At 37.8% G+C, this 20,547-nt stretch overlaps 1 pseudogene; it reads left to right on the top strand.

Annotated features, from left to right (window-relative positions):
• Nucleotides 1–9,642: 9,642 nt before the first annotated feature.
• On the top strand, nt 9,643–10,464 carry LOC100961191 (annotated as a pseudogene).
• The last annotated feature ends 10,083 nt before the right edge of the window (nt 10,465–20,547 follow it).

Below are 20,547 nucleotides of genomic sequence, written 5' to 3'. Positions count from 1 at the left end.
AGGAAGGAAGGAAGGAAGGAAGGAAGGAAGGAAGGAAGGAAGGAAGGAAGGAAGAAAGAAAAGAAAAGAAAGAAAATCAAGCCTTCCCTGAAAAGAGCCATAATGCATCAATTTGGGGCAATCCCAGGCTGTCTGATTAGCCTTAAGGCACAGCAACAGTTAATACTGAATCCCTTCTCTTGTTTCTGGTTTTTAAAAAATTAGCTTAACACCCCCAGTAGTAAAAGTTCACATGCTACAGAAATAAAAATAAAGAGAGATTATGTCTTCTTTATTGCCTAAAGAAAGCCAGGGGAGGTTTTATATAAGAACAACTAATGTGAACGTGAGAATTATCAAAGAAATCTTTACTGCTTTAAGATTTCTCTTCTTTTAACTATTTTAAAGCTGCTCAGGAATCTTTTTCTTTCTTTCACCAAATGCAATGTTTGGGTTAATTGAACTTTACTACATGAATGTGCCCAATACAACGAATAGAAAAGGGCACTCACAGTTTTTAGTGTATTTTATTAAACTAATTAAAGGATTTATGGAAAGAAGAAATCAAGTTAACTACCATAGGAAAGAAAAAGGAAAACAACGTCTTTTGTACTGGAGCCAACTTCTGCACAGTTTCACAGGTGCCCCACGAGCGTGATGTCATTTTGATTGGAGTAAGCTCTCTCCCACAAAGACAAATGAAAGAAGTCCTTTTAAAATAACCCTTGCACCTCACACAGGTGGTCACATCTAAAATAAACCTCCAGACTGCGCCTCAGAAACAGTTTCCTAAAGAAATGTTCTTTCAAGGCTGCCCAAAGGGCAAGAAAGTGATTCACAATGTGCTGACTGCTCTTTTGAAGAAAAATAAAGAATATGGTTTTTCTGCTCTGATTATAGTGAAAAGCATGCTTCTTGACTAGCGGTTTCATAATATAATTACGGAACATGAATAAACCTTTTCTTGGCTTCTTTAAAACTGAATTTCAATAGGTTCTGAGTCCAAAAATTGGCTCACATCCAGAAGCTGGGCAAGGGATTATGGTTTTGTTGGGTGACTGCCCTCAGCTTCCTGATTGTTCACCCTTCATTTCTTTTGGAAGTACAGATTCACTAATGTCCTGTTGGCTGTCCATCTATTTGCCCCCAGGGATGCCCTGTCCTATTAACCATCTCCAAAGCTCTCTGTGGTCAGGGCCCTCTGGCTGCCCCTCCAAACCTGCCACTCATTATTGTATTGGGCTCCATAAAAATCCATACCACCACCATATCTCTGTAGTTCTCAGGTCCTACCATATCCAATCTGCTCTGGTTGGATGTTTAAATTTTAAAGTTCTGGTATTTTCATGACAGTTAGGCTTTCTCTGCCTCTCTACAGGAGTTGAGCATTGCTTTATTTGCTTATACCAAGGAGGCGCTCTGGCCCTCTTGCATACTTTTTAATTGCCAGTTAAGTGTTCCTAGCTTTTGTGATCTTTTTCCAGCATTTGAATTTAGTAGTGGTCATTCATGTTCAGGATATTCCATTGTCTTCATAGTTGCTATTTTCCCATAACTGTCAAGTGCTGGAACATCACAGGGACCAATAACTTTCCTTCCATTGGTGTACAATTCATCACAGGGAAACTACTTTTTTGTTGTTTTTTTTTTATTATGGGCCAATATAAGGATACATACAATTAGATTACATTATTTGTGTTTATAAGGTCAAGTCTAAAGTTTGAGTTGTAGTTGAGTCCTTCACACAGGAAGTGTGTCATATGCCCCTACAAGATACCTGATAGGTGGGAACTAATTGAGCCTCTCATCTCCCCTTCTTGAATTTGTGTTTTTCTCTCATGTGGGCCTGTTGTTGTCGGTCTACTATTTTCAGATTAGTACTAAGTACATGTGATGTTCACTTTGTTGTTGGTCCACTATTTTCAGATTAGTCCTAAGTACATGGAATGTTCACTTTTCCACTCTTGAAATACTTTACTTAGGAGAATATTCTCCAAATCCATCCAGATAAACCCAAGAGATGCAAAGTCTCCATCTTTTTATGGCTGAATAGTATTACATGATATATATACATATACCACAGTTTATTAATCCATTCATGGGTTGATGGGCACTTGGGTTGTTTCCACATGTTTGCAATTATGAATTGAGCTGCTATAAATATTTGAGTGTAAATGTCCTTATAGTAAAATTATTATTTTTTTCTTCTGGGTAGTTACCCAGTAATGGGATTTTGGAGTCAAATGGAAGGTCTACTTTTAGTTCTTTGAGGATTCTCCATACTTCTTTCCAAAAAGGCTATACTACTTTGTAGTCCCACCAATTGTGCATCAAGTGTACCCATTTCTCCACACCCACACCAGCATCTGCCACTTTGGGACCTTGTGATGTAGGCTAGTCTCCCTGGGGTTAGGTGACATCTCAAGGTGGTTTTGATTTGCATTTCTCTGATGATTAGGGATGATGAGCATTTCTTCTATTTGTTAGCCATTCACCTGTCTTCTTGGGAAAAGTTCTGTTCACGTCACTTGCCCATTGATTGATGGGTTGTTGCTATTCAATGCCAGGAGCTATCTCTGCTCCACATACCGTCAGTTTTAGAATCTCCAGGACCAGAGAAGAGGGAGCAATATGATTCCAAAATTTCATCCCTGAGCTTGCTTTCTTGTGTCACTCTAGTACCATCTGTTGCAGGTTGGACTTCTCAGGAAGCCAAGTCTGAGACACAAATTAACATGCAGGAGTTTTATCAGGAAGTGTTGTTGCATCCAATCCATGTGGAAGGGAACAGAGGGAAGCAGGATTAGCCAAAGAGAGAAGTCAAGATGTGATGTAATCTCAGTGGAATGCCTCAACTGACCATGTGGGAAGTACCCATTTGGAGTATACCATATTGATCTATCAACTACACCAACTTGTTTTGAGCTGCCCTGGAGAAAGGTTGTGAAGTAGGGTGGGGTGGGGAGGTCCCAGTCTTCTTTAGGACAGGACAGTTGAAGGGTATCTGCTGGTGACATTCCCACCAACTAATATAATAAATCCTTTAATCCTGAAGGGGGACAGGAGTAGCACATCACAATCCTCCTCCCAGTGATTAAAATTTTTATCTTTATATAAAGAATTATGACCTCATAACCCTTTTAATGCTTTTCAGTTGAAGTCTAGTTTGTCTTCATATTGTAATATAACAACACCAACTTTCTTTCAATTTGTATTTGATTGGTTCATCACTTTCCATTGTTTTAGTTAAAATTTTTCTAGTCCTTTTGTTTTGGATAGGATCTCAAACCTGTGAGCTCAGGCGATCCACCTTCCTTGGCCTCCCAGAATGCGAGGACTATAGGCATGAGCCATTGCGCCCCTTAGATGGGATCTTAAGAACAACATATATTTGTATTTTTTAAAATCCAGACTATACCTTTTGGAGAGCTTAGTTCATTTATAATTACTGTTATTGATATATTCAAGTTTATTCCTACTACTTTAGTTTTTAACGTATATACTTCATACAATCTAAATATAGTAAATAACTGCTCTTTCCTCTTAACATAAAAATTTTAGCATGTTTTAAATCTAATCCCTCCTCCTGGTTTACATGATTTATTTACTTCTATGTCTTAGTTTTTTTGTATTTTTAATTCCACATACGAAAGCTTTAAATTATTGTTTTATAGAGTCAATATACATCATGTTTTCCATATTTTTTGTGATTTTTGTCTTAGATAGTATCTGGTTTCACTAAACTGTGTCCAGATGCTACTTTATACTTCTTAAATATGTAGATGTATGTCTTCCATCAATTTTTAAAATTTTTCAGGTATATTTCTTTGCGTATTTTTCTATTAGCCATTTTTTTCTATTTTCTTTCTAGAATACCAATTAAGTGTATGGCAGAACATCTCTTTCTGTCTTTCCTATCAGTTACTATCTCTCATATTTCCACTTCTTTTTTTTATTCTTGTGATTGTGCTTTTTTTTCTTTTTTCAAATTTATCTTCCAGACTACTAATTTCCTACTCAGTTGAGTGTGATATATCTATTGAGTTTCTAGTCTCAATTTCTTTTAAATTTCTAAGTATTATACAAACATATAATTGTTAATCTTCTAGCTAATTTTTAATACTCTTATTCTTTGCTAATATTTTTAATTTCATATTTTATGTATTTAAAAATTATACTTATCTGTACATCTGACTCTAAGGTAGCCAATATCTTCAATATTTTTATGGCTGATTCTATAGTTTATTGTTTCTAACTCCTGATGGCTTATTTCTTCAGACGTCTTTTTAAATTGTGAATTTATATTTTGGGGGGTTTTATCTGAATGAATTCTTTGAAATAATTTTCCAGAGTTTAGTTGTACTTACATTTGCCAGACTTGGAGAAGCATATTCCCAACTAAACTGTACTTCAAATTTTCAGCTCCAAGTTTTTTGAGCTACTTGGGGATAGTATAACTTCTTTCTCCAAGTATACATGAGGGTGGGTTTATAGTTAGAAAGTTTCAAGAAGAGACACTTTTCCCCTCTATTCAAAATCAAAACCAAGAAGGGTGTCCTTATCATGGCTTTCTGGGGGTGTAATTTGTTTTAAATTCACCCATCTGAAGGGATTGTATTTCAGTGTCTCAGTTTTGTGCATTTTCTCTATTCACTATCCCAGCCTGGATCAGCTCTAGGCTAGAAAAGGTGTTCTCAAAAATCCAAAGCAGCTTTGACACAAGACTGCATTTTTCCAAAACAATTTACTGACTTCCCTAAAATCATGCTTCTCTGCTCATTTTATACCTGAGGACCTTATCTTGTTTCTAGTTAAGTTATGTAATTATAAAGTTTCTTTATAAAATTATTTTACCCAGAATTTTTTTCTTTTGTTTTTACTGGGAACATTTTTCTGGTATCTAGTCCATTGTATTGTCAGAAATTAAATTCCTAGTTACAATATAGCTTCTAGCTCTGTCTTTCAATTAAAACTGCCATGGTTTTGGGCATTTTTTTGACTTAAAATTATTGATTCACTTAGCTCGGCTATAATACTCTAACCCTCCCTTCTCTTTTAAAAGTTCTTTCCTTGGTAATCATTTATATTGGTGCCCATGGTGGTACCCTGTCACCACGCCAATAAAAATAGCCGGACCATGGATTGAAAGTACAAATGCCTGCAAGAGATGGGCTTCCCATATCTCCAGGGAGATTCCCAAGCAACCTTCTTTGTGGCCTTTTATTCAAGCATTATACAACAGCTATGGGGGCCCATGTACTAGGATCACATGCTTAATGGTCCCTACATTCTCTTTCCCCACAGGCTTGACTCCCATCCTGCCGTACCACGAATATTCAAAGTATAACACCTGCTTGCTAGCAAGCTACCGATCTTATCTCATTAATGCCTGCAGCTGCATGAGGCCTTGTCTCCAAGCTACAAAACATCTCCATACTAGCTAGGAGATTGTCCTGCTCCCAGTGCCTCCCTCAAGAACTGGTGGCTGCTTTTATAAGCCAGGTGCTCAGTCTCCTACACACTTATTTTCAGTCTTATTTGATATCATCTTTTCTTTTCTCTCATCTGTAAATTAGTCCTCAGAGTTCTGTCTTAGGCCATTTTACTATCTCTTCTCTCCCTCCTCTTAGGTGATCTTCTTCATTCTCAAGCATTAAATATCAGCCGTATGCTCACCACTCTCTAATTTCTATCTGGAGTCAGACCTCTATGCTAAGCTGTAAACTCATTCATTCAGTTGCCAACATATCTTCCCTGGATGTCTGGAGGTTTATCAAACTTTAACTGGAACTCTTGATTTTTCTCCATAGACATAGGTCTTCTTCAATTTTCCCCTCAATTCCCAGCCCCAAATCCTAGGAGTCATCTCTCACTCTTAAATCTGAATCATCAAGTTCTGAATTTCCTGCCTTAAAAATCTTATCTCATTTGTAAAAATCTTACAATCTCTACTTCTCTTCTGCATCACTACTAACCTAGTTCAAACCATAATCATCTCTAGTTTGGACTCCCACAAACTCTTGCTCTCTCCCCATCAAAGTCTTTGTTCTTTCTATTTTTTTCTGCCTAGAACACTTTCTCCATGCTCTTGACATTGATTTCATTTCATTCTTTAGGTTTCAGCTAAGTTTTACCTCTTTGCAGAGGTCCTTTCCGATTTCTCACTCTATCCATGCATTCTATTTTTCTTCGCACTCTATCCACAATCTTAATGTATTATTGATTGAATTGTTCCTTCCCAACGTCCTCAAACGTATACTTTCTTAGGGCAGGAAGCTTGTCTGTCTTGTTCCCAAATTTAGCATATTATCAGGTACAAAAGAAGCATATAATAAAATGCTAAGTATATACAGAGGAAGAAAATTATAATACCTTATTAGGAAAATTATTGAATTATTTACATGACTTGAAGGGTAAAGGTTTTTTTGTTTGTTTGTTTTTTGCAATTTTTGGCCAGGGTCAGGTTTGAACCTGCCACCTATGGTATATGGGGCCAGACCCCTACTCGTTTGAGCCACAGGCATCGCCTAAAGTTTTTTTAATAAAAGTAGTTAGCTTATAACATTTTCAATTGCTTAACTTGGTTATAATTCATGCTCTATTCTGCCGATATTTATAAATACCTAGAAAGAATGCTGTAGTGACAGCATTTCAATCAAGTTGGCCCCTTGTAGGGGACAGGTATTTAACAACATGTTGATACATTCTGCTTTTAGCAATCATGCAGATCCAGAATATATAGAAAATTCTATTCCAGATATCTCTCTAAAATACAGACTAGGCAATTACATTAATACTGTATCTTCTCTAAGAATGCTGAATGTTTTGTTAAAATCAATGTAAGATAATAACAAAATGATAAGCTTCATGAGGCCAAGGGCCACCAGGCCCCTAAGTATACTCAGTACCTAGCACCAAAAAGAATGTGTTAAAAAATGAATGAATAAGTAATTTTTCTGGTTCTATGACACATTCCTTTCACATACAGCTTCTATTTCAAATGTAAATTTTGCAAGTTTGCAATGAAATGTGTTACACAGAGTGCTACCAACTGCTCTTGGTAATTCTCTAAATCAGTGGTTCTCAACCTGTAAGTCACAACCCACAGGAACTGTATTAAAGGGTCACAGCATTAGGAAGGTTGAGAACCACTGTTGTCAATGATAAACTTCTGAGACTTGGTGCTATAGATGAAATTGCGCCTCCACAAAATTTAACTGTTGAAGCCTTATCTTTCCATGTGATGATATTTGGAGATGAGGTCTTTGAAAGGAAATGAGAGTAAGGTAATTAGAATTAAGTGAAGTTATGAGAGTGGGACTCTTATGATGGGATCAGTGGCATTATAAAAAGTGGGAAAAAAAGAGACAGATCACTCTTTGCTATGTGAGGACACAGGAAGACAGCCATCTACAAGCCACACAGAAGGCCGTCATTAGGAACCAAACCATGATTTTAGAACTCTCCACAGGAACCCTTTAATACAGTTCCTGTGGGTTGTGATCCACAGGTTGAGAACCTCTGATTTAGAGAATTACCAAGAGCAGTTGGTAGCACTGCTCTGGATCACTTAAGCCTTTAGAACTGTGAGAACTAAATATCTGTTGTTAAGCGACCCAGATTATGACATTTTTAATGGCAGCCTAAGAAGCCTAATACACCTAGTTTATCATACAGGCTGGTAAAATCACAGTACTTCTTAATCTTCCCCTACAAGGGGAAGGCATTGCAAGGGCACTGTCAGTGCTTAGCAGAATGGAGGCACAGCTTTGGGAATCCTCAAACTCAGAGCAAGACTGACTATTCTGTGTGTAGAAACCAAGTATAATGACTGGTCAAATCTGATGACTAGAATGAGATTTTTGGATAAAATTGAAAACCTCCTGGTCCATATTAGTTCTAAAAGGCAGGTCTATTTAGCCAGGGATAGTGGCTTACCTGTAATCCTGGCACTCTGGGAAACTGAGGCAGGGTGGATCACTTAAGCTCAGGAGTTTGAGACCAGCCTGAGCAAGAGAGAGACCCTGACTCTACTAAAAATAGAAAAACTGGCCAGTCGTCATGGTGGGCACCTGTAGTCCCAGCTACTTGGGAGGCTGAGGCAAGGGGATTGTTCAAGCCCAAGAGTTTGAGGTTGCTGTGATGACATCATGGCACTCTACCCAGAATGACAAAGTGAGACTCTATCTCAAAAAAAAAAAAAAAAAGAAAAGAAAGGAAAATAGTATGTCTATTTTATGAATACTCAATCAAAAAACAAAATCCTGAAATGAACAGACTGTGATTAAGTCTAGATTCACTTCATTTTAAGCTCCTATACATAATGGAAAGGGATTGAATAATTTGGAAGAAAATGTTAAGTATATTCCAAGGAAGAAAATTATAATACCTAATTAGGAAAATTATTGAATTATTTATATGACTCAAAGGTTAAAGTTTTTTTAATAAAAGTAGTTAGCTTAGGACATTTTTAATTGTTTAACTTGATTATAATCCATGCTTTGCCCTGCCATTTGTTGGTCAGATGAACTGGGCAATTAACTGTCTTTTGTTAAATTGCCCCATTTTAAAATAAAATAATAGAAATATACTTCCTATTTTGCAAGATTGTAAAATACATGATTGACTTACATGATATCATGTGCCAGGCTTCTAAGCATATTACAAATATTAGCTCAATTAATCTTTGTTACAACTCTCTGAGATGAGTAACATTTTTATTGTCTCTTTAGAGATGAAGAAACCAGAGCAAACGGAGCTTAGGCTACATTGACCAAGATCACACAGCTAGTAAGATATGGAGCAGGACTCCCTTTCCAAGGTTTTAGGCTCTGAGGTCATGACATGGCCGCCTGATTATATGTAATGGACAGAATGGTGAGCATTGAAAGCGGTGCCCAGCACACAGTAGTGCTTGGTCAATGGTGGCTATTCCTGGTATTGTCATCTTGGCACTCATAGGATAGGATTGCAATTACATATGCCTCAATAAAGAGATAAGTATGAAAAGAAAAGGAAGGCTTGAACCTATCTGTGCCATGGGTAGGATATACAGTGTGCATTCATGATGTATCAATTAATCCCATTGTCATTCTCTGAGACAGTAGTGGTATGCTTGGGGCTCTCAGCTCTGACTTCTAAGGAACCAGATGGCCATCAAGAAAATCACTCTCTTCTAGGTGGCTCCTGTGCACCCTGGGGCCACACCTAGTATCTGGAGTGCAGTCATCTGCATTTACAGCCATCCCTTCAATGCTTCCCTGCAAACTCTCACCCAGCTGACAAAAGGGAAGCCTCACCAACTCATTGGGAAAATATGAACCCAGGCCCAAATTTTCTCATCTACAGCTCACAGACATTTGTATGGAACAAAGAGTGGCAAAATGATTTGTTACTTATTTATTTTTGTTTTTCCTTTTTGTCTCCATAAATGGAGCCAGATCATCTATACCATGAAACTGGGGGGATTTTTTTTTTTTTGCAAGGGCAAAGAAAAGAAGAAGAAGAATAAGAGTTAAGTTTTGTAATTTAAAACTTTGTGGGAAGAGATAGTGCCAGAAGTTATTAAAGGGCAGGTGAAGAGATACATTCCTTAGCTTACTCCTTTTTGCCTCTGGACATTACCCAGAAAGCAGCATTGAAGTCTCTCTTCCCACCACTGTCATGTCTAAGTCAGAGTTACCTAAAGAGCCCGAACAGCTGTGGACTCTCTTCATTGGAGGGTTGAGCTTGAAACGGCTGATGAAAGTCTAAGGAGCCATTGTGAGCAATAGGCACACTCCCAGACTGTGTGGTAATGAGTGATCCAAACACCAAGCACTCCAGGACCTTTGGGTTTGTATGTATGCCACCATGGAGGAGGTAGATGCAGTCATGAATGCAAGGCCCCCAAGGTGGGTGGAAGAGCAATGAAACCAAAGAGAGCTGTCTCCAGAGAAGAGTCTCAATGACCAGGTGCCCATTTAACTATGAAAAAGATCTTTGTTGGTGGTATTAAAAAAAATACTGAAGAACATCACTTAAGAGACTACTTTGAATAGTATGGGAAAACTGAAGTGATTGAAATCATGACTGGCAGAGGCAGTGGCAAGAAGAGGGGCCTTGCTTTTGTAATGTTTCATGACCATGATTCTGTGGATAAGACTATCATTCAGAAACACTATGCTGTGAATGGCCACATCTGTGAAGTAAGGAAAGCCAGAGCTGGCCAGTGCTTCATCCAGTCACAAAGGTCAGAATGGTTCTGGAGACTTTGACGGGGGTTGTGGAGGTCGTTTTGGTAGCAGCAACTTTAGCCATGGAGGAAACTTCAGTGGTCATGGTGACTTTGGTGGCAGCCATGGTGGTAGAGGTGGTGGATGCTACAATGATTTTGGCAATTACGACTATCAGTCTTCACATTTTGGACTCATGAAGGGAGGAAATTTTGGAGGCAGAAGCTCTGGCCCTTATGGTGGTGGTGGCCAATACTTTGCCAAACCATAAAACCAAGGTGGCCCTTGTGGTCCAGTAGCAGTGGTAGTTATGGCAGTGACAGAAGGTTTCAATTACTCCTAGGAAACAAAGCTTAGCAGGGGAGGAGAGCCAGAGAAGTGACAGGGAAGCTACAAGTTACAACAGATTTGTGAACTCAGCTGAGCACAGTGGTAGCAGGGCCTAGCTGCTATAAGGAAGACATGTTTTAGACAATACTTTGTATTGTCACCAATTAATGCAGTCATCTAAGGAAAATCATAAAATTATTGGTTATAAAGGTGATTGTTGGCATATCCTATGTAATATATCTAAATTGAATAATGGTACCAGATAAAATTGTAGATGAGAATGAAACATTTGTATCAACCATTATCATGTGTAATCAATAAATGATTTAATTCTCTTGAAAAGAAATAAAATAATAAAATTAAATAAAGGGCAGGTGAAATTGAGAGAGCTTTAGGGACAAAAAAGAAAAAAAAAAGAATGGTATTGCCCCTGGAACAGGAAGGGGAAAGAGGACTGTGGCTCCCGGAGACAAATGGTATCCACGCTGTACTCTACAGCATGATCACAGTTGGGCTGGCTGCCTCCTGGGCTAATGGAGCAGGAATCTTGGCATCAGGTTCCCAGCTTTGGCAAGAATCCCTATGTCCCACATGCCACCTGGAAGGAGAGTGCTACTCAACCTCAAGGGACGCAAGTCAATAAAGCCATCAGGGAGATTATGGCAGATGGGAGATAAGAGGCTGCTCCCTTCTCTTCTGGGAGACTGGAGAAAGGATGACTCCAATAATGACTGTGCTGGAATTTCCTGCCTATCCCCTAGGATACAGGCTCAATGCTGGAAATAAGTTAATTTAAGGGAAATTAAGAGTTATTTCTTGCCTATCAGGATATAAGCACTGGGGTTCATATTTGTTACAAAGATGCTATAAAAGTCAAAAGGACTTTCTATCTGAAAGAGGGAGATGCTGATGTTTCAGTTAGATCTTGAAGGTTGAGAGAAGACCTGAGAAAGAGACAAAGGAGCATGTTTCAAACAGAGGAGTGAGCAGAAGAAAAGTAGAGGGGCAAGAATGCCTGCAAAATCCTTGGAAAATGGATCATCCAGAGAATGAGATGCAAAAATGATAGGACCAATGGGAAAACTGAAAGGATATCTAATTATATTAAGGAACTGTTGATGTTTAGGGAGTTTACAGATCGTATCATGTTTACATGTAAAAGATTTAGATAATATCTGGAAGTTTCATACAGAAATCTTTACCAAAAAACAAAAACATACACACAAAAAAACTTGTAGAAAGTCTAAGATTTGGGAGGATTGGGAAAAGTATAGATGAAATAATTTAGACCATGCTCTGACAGTAGTTGCAGCTAAATGATAGATTCTAAGGGCAACATGATGAAATTTTCTTTGAGAAGGAGGTATCTCCCATGCTTCTATCCTTAGTATGTTTCCTTGAAAATGTAACAAGCCCTATTAGAGACCCAACTTTTCGATTTTATAATGCCAAGTCATGGGCATTTTGACCTTTGGAATTGTAAACACTTTTCTCCAAATTTAACTCACAAGTTCTCAGGAAATACACAGAAGACAATGATAGGAGTAAACATTTATCTCTTAAAGAGATGAAAAAATATTCTTCCTACTTTATTACCATATAAATCTGTATGAACTTCTGCCCAGGCTTTGTAGTCATTTTTTGTGCTATCTTTTATGCATATAAACCTGCCAGTGCTTACCCAATAATAAACTATGCTTTCTTTCTTCTATGTTCATACAAAAGTGTCTCCTTGTTGTAAAGATTGTTTTATTTCTCCAACAGAATGCATAAGAGTTCATTAATAATATTCTGTCTGTGTTTGTAGATATTAGAAATTCTCCATAATAAAATTTTTAGAGATGACAGTTGATAATGTCAGATACTCCAGCAAGATAAGAATCAAGGCAAGTCACATATCCATCCTGAATTAATTTTTTTTTAATATGGTGAGACATAGGGATCCTGTTCATTCTTCTGCATGTGACTATCTAATTTTCCCAGCACCTTTTATTAAATAGGGCATGTTTTCCCAGTGTATGTTTTTGTCTTCATTGAAAATCAGTTGGTTATAGCTACATGCCTTTATTTTGAGGGTATCTATGCTGTTCCATTGACCTATATTTCTACTTTTATACTATTATCATGTTTTTGGTCACTTATAGCCTTGTAGTATAATTTTAATTCAGATAATTTGATGCCACCAGATTTGTGCTTTTTGCTTAAGATTGCTTGGTTATTCTGGGTCTTTTTTTGTTCCATATGAAGTTTATTTTCTTTAGATATATGAAAAAGGACATCGGCATTTTGATCAGAATTATGTGGAATCTATATATCACTTTAGGCAGTATGGACATTTTAATAATGTTGATTCTTCCAATCCATGAACATGAAATGTTTTCCATTTGTTTGTGTCATTTATGATTTCTTTCATCAGTGTTTTGTAGTTCTCTCTGCAGAGATTTTTCACATTCATAATTAAGTATATTCCTAGACATTTAGTTTTCTTTATAGCTCTTACAAATAGTATTGAGTTCTTGATTTGACTCTTAGCTTAACTATTATTAATATATGGAAATACTACTGATTTGTGTACATTGGTTTTTGTAACCTGAGAATTGCTGAATTTATTTAACAACTCTAGGAGTAGTCTTTGGTGTGGTTTTCTAGCTATAAGGTCATATTATGAGCAAACAAAGATAGTTTGACTTCCTCTTTTCCAGTATGGACAGCTTTTATTTCTTTTTCTTGTCTGGTTACTCAGGCTAGGACTCAGTATTATGTTGACTAAAAGGGGTGACGGCAAACATCCTTATCTTGAGGTAGGTCTTAGGCAAAATGCTTTCAACTTTTCTCCATTCAATATGATGTTGGCCATGGGTTTGTCATACATGGCTTATATTATTTTGAGGTACGTTGCTTCTATGCCTAGTTTGTTGAGGATTTTTATCATGAAAGAGTGCTGGATTTTATTGAATGCTTTTTCTACATCTATTATGAAAATCGTATGGTATTTGTTTTTAATTCTGCTTATGTGATGAATCACATTTACTGATTTATGCATACTGAACCATTCTTGTACTCCTGGGGTAAAATTCACCTGATTCTGATGAATTATCTTTTTGATATGCTATTGAACTCAGTTTCCTAGAAATTTGTTGAAGATTTTCACATCCATCTGTGTTTATAAGTAATATTAGTCTGTAGCTTTCTTTTGTTGTTGTTGTTGTTGTGTCCTTTCCTGGCTGTTTTTTTTTCTTTTTTTTGAGACAGAGTCTCACTATGTCGCCCTCAGTAGTGTGCCATCACATCACAGCTCACAGCAACCTCAACTCTTGGGCTTAAGCAATTTCTTGCCTTAGCCTCCCGCTTTCCTGGTTTTATTAAAAGAGTTAAGGAAGGCTTCTTCTCAGTGTTATGGTATAGTTTCATGAGAATAGGGGCCGGTTCTTCTTCTTAGGTATGTTAGAATTCGGTTGTAAATCCATCTGGTCCAGGGTTATTTTTGTTGGGAAATTTTTAATTACTGTTAATATCTTGCTACTCCTTATTATCACTGTAGGATTTCTATTTCTTCCTGATTGAGGCTTGGGAGGTTGCATATTTCCAAAAATTCACCCATTTTCTCTAGGTTTTCTATTTCATGTGTACAGAGGTTTCCATAGTAGTCGTGGATCATGGTTTGTATCTCTGTGGTATCATTTGTGATGTCTCTTTTTTCATTTCTAATGGAATTTATTTGGGTCTTTTCTATTTCTCTTTAATTTAACTAGTGGTCTATTGATTTTATTTATCTTTTCAAAAATGCAAGTTTTTGTTTCATTGATCCTTTGGGGTTTTGTTGTTCTTGTCTTTGGTTTGTTTTCGTTGCATTTAGTTCTGTTCTGAGCTTTGTTGTTCCTTTTCTTTTGCTAGCTTGGCATTTGATTTATTCTTCTTTTTCTAGTTCCTTGAGGTGTGAGGTTGTTAATTTGTTACCTTTCTGTCTTTTTGATGTAAGCATTTGAGACTATAAATTTCACCTGCTGCTTTATCTGTATCCCATACAGATAGCTTGTATCACTTTTGTCATTCAATTCAAAATTCTTTCTGATTTCCATACTGATTTTGTTATTTACCCAAGTAATATTCAGCAGCAACTTGTTTAATTTCATGTATTTGTGTAGTTTTCAGAGTTCCTCTTGCATTTGATTTCTAATTTTATTCCCCTGTGGTCTGAGAAGATATATGGTATAATTTTAATTTTTCTACACTTTCTAAGACTTGTTTTGTGGCCTAAGATATGATCTATCTTGGAAATTGTTCCATGTGCTGATGAAAAGAATGCATGTTCTGCAGTTCTGAGGTAGAATGTTCTATAAGGATCTGTTAGGTCTATTTGTTTTAGAGTCTCATTTAAATATTGCTATTGGTGTCTTTTCTTAGAACTAGTAGAATTTGTTTTATGAATCTGGGAGCTCCTGCATTAGGTGTGCATTTATTTAGGACTGTTATATCTTCTTGTTGAATTGATCTCTTTATCATTATATAATGAATAGCTTTATCTTTTTTTTTTTTTTGCCAGCATTTATTTTAAAAGTCTATTTTATCTGATATGAGACCAGCTATTCCTCATTGCTTCTGGTTTCCATTTGCAAAGAATATTTTTTTCCTCCTCTTTACCTTGATTGGGTCTATGAGAATTTTTGTGATTTAAATGGGTTTGTTGTAAGCAGCATATACCTGAGTTGTGCTTTTTTAATCCATTTACCCAATCAATATCTTTTAATGGGTTGCATTAAGAGCACTTACATTCAGTGTTAGTATTGATAAGTGAAATACTATTCTGATTCAAAATCATTATTTGGAATGTTACTTAGTTACTTTGTTTTCTCCCTTATGTAACCATTTGATAAGAGCTTTGAGTTTTAATAAGAGTATTCAATTATAAGAAAAGATGGAGACTGTACATCTTTTGTGTTTACCTAGATGGAATTGAAACACATTCTACTTTGTAAAGTATCTCAAGAATGGAAAAAAAAAATCTAATGTACTCAATACTAATATGAAACCAATATATAAACAACTATATGGCCACATGAAAGAGAACACACAAATATAGTCTAGCAAGGAGGAGGGAGTGTGAGGGGAGGAAGAGAGGAGGGAAGAGGGAGGAGAGCAATTGGTGGGATCTCATCTAAGGTGCACATCTAAGGATCTCATCTAAGGTGCTGAGGGTGTTCAGCACGTCCCCTGGGTGAAGGGCTCAGCTACCACTTGAACTTTACCTTAGAATTGAAAACAGTATAGCCTAAACATCTGTACCCTCATATTACATATTGTAATAAAATTTTTTAAATCCTTTGCTGGCAATTATTCTGTTTAAGAAGGCTGAAGATAGGACATCATTCCTTTCTGGCTTGTAATGTTTCTGTTGCAAAGTCTCCTTTTAGTCTGATGAGTTTTCCTTTGTAAGTTACTGGGTGTTTTCACCTCAAGGTTAATAGGAGTTCCTCCTTCACATTGACACTAGCCAGTCTGATGACTATGTGCCTCAGCAAATACCCCTTTCTAATGAATCTTCCAGGTGTTCATTTTGCTGGTTGTATCTGAATGTCTAAATTTCTACCAAGACCAGGAAAAGTTTCCTCAATTATTCCTTTGAGTAGGTTTTCCAGGCCTTTGCATTTTCTTCTTTACCCTTGGGAATATCTAAGATTCTTATGTTTGGCTATTTTACATAATCTCATATTTCTTACAGACTTTGTTCACTTTTCTTGATTCTTTGTTCTTTATTTTTGACTGATTATGTTAATTTGATAGATTTGTCTTTAAGGTCTGAAATTCTTTCTTCTACTTGGTCTCATGTACTATGAAAACTTTCCACTGTGTTTTATATTTCCCCTAAATCAATTTCTCATTTCCAACAGTTCTATTTGTCTTTTTTTTTTTAAATACATCTCTTTAGTAAATTGTCACTTATTTCCTAAAATATTTTCATTTCCTTGAGTTGGTTTTCTGTTTTTTCTTGGATCTCATTGTGCTTCCTTGAAATCCATATTTGGATTTCTTTGTCATTTCAGTATTTCCATTTTGGTTGGAGTCTATTGCTAGAGTGTTGGTGTGATCCTTTAGGGACAGGAGTCCTGTAGTTCTGATTTTTTATGCTTCCTGAGTTCTTGTGCTAATTTCTTCTCATCTGGAGCAGGGTGTGGCTTCTCATTTTTGGATTTTCTTTTATTTATATGGGACTCTTTCCTCTCTCCCTCTTAAAAAATATGTTTGTAGCATATGTTGAGTAAGCATCTTTAGCTTTGCTTATGGATACTTTGGGGGGGGAGTTAGGTTCTGAATAAGCTCCTTGGGTATAGGTATCTTTAGTGTGGTAGCTTCCTCAATTGCCTCTTATTTGGGGGCTAGAGCAGTGGCATATTTTATGTATGGACAGGTTCCCCACCTATTGTTGACAAGGGTTGATGAAGGTCTTTGAAATCTTTCCTAGGCTCTGTAGTCTTCTTAACAGTATGAATTATACTGGGACACCCAGTTTAATCTCCAATTCTGTAGGTGGCACTTGTGAGTAAGAGCTAATCACACCTGTTTTATTGAATGAGTAAGTGCTGTAATGGTCTATTCAAGTTGTCCTCCCTGCCAATAGGTGGTACTTGCAGCTGTTTTGGGGACCTATATCTGGCTCTCTACTCATTTAGGAGAAGCACTCAGATGTCTCAGGTGGGTGGGGCATTGAAACTCTCAGGTCACTCCCTGTGCTTTACCACACCGGAAGGAGTTAGAAGAGTAAGGTTGGGTAGAGTTGAGTCAGGTGGGCCTGCCTTCTGACTCCACAGAAGTGGGCATAAGAACTATCTAGGCAGAGGTCAAGGGTCAGCTTCCAGGCCAGTAGCAAAAGCCAATAAGAAGGGATGAAAATGGCCCCACCAAGCCAAAAAGCCTGCTTGTTGGGCAGGGCAGTCTGCGATTCATAGTCTGACAAAGGAAAGTAGATTTCCTTCTTTTCCCTGTTTTTTTACTGTGTGTATCTTCTTCCAGCCTCTGACCACAAGAAGCAGCCCAAATTAGCCAAGATTACCAGCAATGTTGCTACAGGCTGGCATCTTCCCAGCCCAGAATCCCACCCTGGACAATGCAGCCTTCCTGTGGGGAGAGGAGTATTCCATGAATCCACTATAGCTCACACCCTTGCCATACTCTTCTTTCAGTTCTACCCTACAAGGACTCCTTCACTTCCCAAGATCAATTCACTAATCTCTCCTCTATGTCCCTAAATGACATAGCCAAGTCCTGGGAGCAGGGGATATGGCCTGTGGGTCTGTCCTCTGATCCCTCAAGTTCAATTCCTGACCATGCCAAGGAGAAGCATACTGGCCTCAAGTTTACAATGGGGTGCTCAAACAAGCAGGGTCAACATCCCTCCACTTTGGGGTATGTCCTGGTCTCCTGCAGCAGCCAGGTGAGTAGCACCTGAAAGAGTTGGTGAGTAGGAAGCCATAGTCTAAGCACTGCTTTTTCCTTTAAAAGGAGAGGTATGAGCCCCTTTCTCTGTAGTTCCACTCTGTCTCTCTCTCCCTCTACCTGGGTATGGTGGACATGCCAACAGAGAGAAAGCAACTGTTCCTGAGAGCTCTAACTCAATCATCCCTTTGAGGACTGGTGCCAATCCACATGGTAAATGCCATGACTAAGCCAGCAGCTGGGGGTGGGAAAGGAGAGGAAGAGGAGAAAAGTCTGAATGGAGAAGAGTTGGCCCTCTGGCCTCCTTTGTCCCAAGGTGCCCCATTGGCATGCTGCCCACTCCTGTCCCCAGACGCAGCCATCCCTGAATGTCCAAGCTCTGAGGTCACAGAGTTTTCCCAGTTTCCTGACTCCCTGTGGCCACTGTAAGCTGGGCACATGTTGGGACATGTTTCTGTGGGGACCAGGGGCAAGAAAACTGAAGGGCTGAAGGTACTTGGGGAACACAAAGGCACACTCTGTTGGAAAAGCTCTCCAACAATTCTGGAGTCTGCATTGTGCCAAAGGTGTGAGGAGAGGAAAAATAAACACCCTCAGCTACCTTTTCCATGAGAGTCCAAATTCCTTGGGGGTTGATCTCCATGAAATCTTACTCCTACTTTTTCTGCTCTACAACTTCTACCCATAGAATCCAGAAGCACTTTTCTCTCACAATTACACCTGGGTTATGTTGTTGTTGTCATTGTCTTATTTCCATCTAAAACTGTTCCTTCTATCTGAGATAATCTGGTGACTGATTATCTCTTGTCAGTCATCTTTTCTCAGGACATAAAATTTGAACATAGGGAAAGATACACTATGTTCATGCTCATGAAGGGGAAGACAACATATTAAAAAGATTAATTTTCCAAAATTAATAAATGAAGTCAGTATCATTCTAATTGAATTTTCAATGAGCTCTCAATGGCATTCATTTGTCATTTTATATTGATGGGAGAGACAAGATATATTTGGAGAAAATGATCTTAAAATTTATAAGGAGGATAAAACACCAGGGCATAGCAAAGATATTGTTTTGAAAAGCAAGAGAAAATTGACAATTGAGAATTTTTTTTAAATGTCAAAGTTTGGGGCACAATATAGGAAGGAATGTCTTCTATTAAAAAAAAAAACATAAATGTTGGTTTCCATTTTCTACCTAATCTCACCTCAACTTCCCTCGTCTCTGACTTCTTTAGCTCAATTAAAGATGCCACTATTCATCCATACATAACCCAAATGTAGCTTAAATCTTTGACTTTCTGTCAGTCCTTAATACCACCACCCCAATATAGATCATTTCTATCTTTAGCCTAGTTCATCACAAAAAATTTCAACATGGCTTGCAGCTTTTGCTCTCATTCTTCTCTTCTCCATTCTCCTCTCAGAAGATAAAGTGGTGTTTCAAAAACATCAAGTGGTTTTTAATCAAAATTTGAGCTCTTCACTTCTCCAAAGTCCTAGAGAGTCTGGTTCCAAGGCTATAGCTAAACTTATCATTTTATACCATTCTCTCCTCTTACCCTCTGTGCCCAGCAACAGTGTCCTTCTTTCAACTCTTTAAGCACATCAGGCCTGTTCCAGCTGTGGAAACTTCTCACCTACTGGGCCCCTGGCCTGCCACGCTGTTCCCCTGATTGGTACATAGTTGGCACCTTAACCATTTAAGACATGCTTTGGCCTCCCTGTTTTAATTATCTGCATAGCACTGACTATTGTTGGATCTGTCTTTTGTATATTTATTTGTATGCTCAAAGTTTATTTCCATAAGAGGATGTAAGCTCCAAGAATAAGCAAGTTGTCTGTCTGATCTTGTCAGCATTAGGCATAGTGCCTGACACAGAACAGGCACTCAATAAATATTTGTCAAATCAAAGAATTAATGCTTGACCAAAGTTTTATTTCTTAGAGTGTTTTTATGAGAAAACGTTCAACCTCCAGAAATAAGTTTGCTTCAAAAGATCATTGAAGGACTGTGTAATGAATATCATCTAAATAGGGCTTTATTATTTCTAAAACAGGCACTTTTACAGCCTAATTTTAGGAATATTTCAAAAATCTAGATGAAAACACAAAAGCCTTGCCTTGTATATCTGAAGTAATCATTATCAAATACAGATTGACTGTCTTCATCTCTCAGATGTCAAAAGACTGATTAGTGGCATCTAACATCTTGGCTGTAGGAGACCTTGACGTATAAGCTCAGTGGGTGATAATGATTCCTATAAATTAGCTGCCACATATTCTAAAGGAGACATTAATTTCCCACCATCTACTTCCAAAGTGAATTACTAAATTTCAACCTCACCCTCAATGAGGTGATCAGTCACTCACAAAGCCTGGTGTCAATGAAAAGGCCTCATTTGAAATTAACATGTGTCCCAAATTTGGGACACAGAGAAGGAAAGCAACACGATGAACTGGATGAATGGTCAGCACACACCAAGTGGTTACTCTAGAATGCTTACCTCCACTCAGATGGTCGGTGAGCCCCTGGCCTTCTTTCTGACTTGTAGGTGCCAGGAAAAAAACGAGGATTTCCAAATCATACAGG

This window comes from Otolemur garnettii, unplaced genomic scaffold (genome assembly GCF_000181295.1).
Source record: "Otolemur garnettii isolate 467f Iridium unplaced genomic scaffold, OtoGar3 scaffold00017, whole genome shotgun sequence".
NCBI classification, from domain to species: domain Eukaryota; kingdom Metazoa; phylum Chordata; class Mammalia; order Primates; family Galagidae; genus Otolemur; species Otolemur garnettii.
The sequence above is the reverse complement of the archived record's forward strand: the minus strand, read 5'-3'. Positions and strand labels throughout refer to the sequence as shown.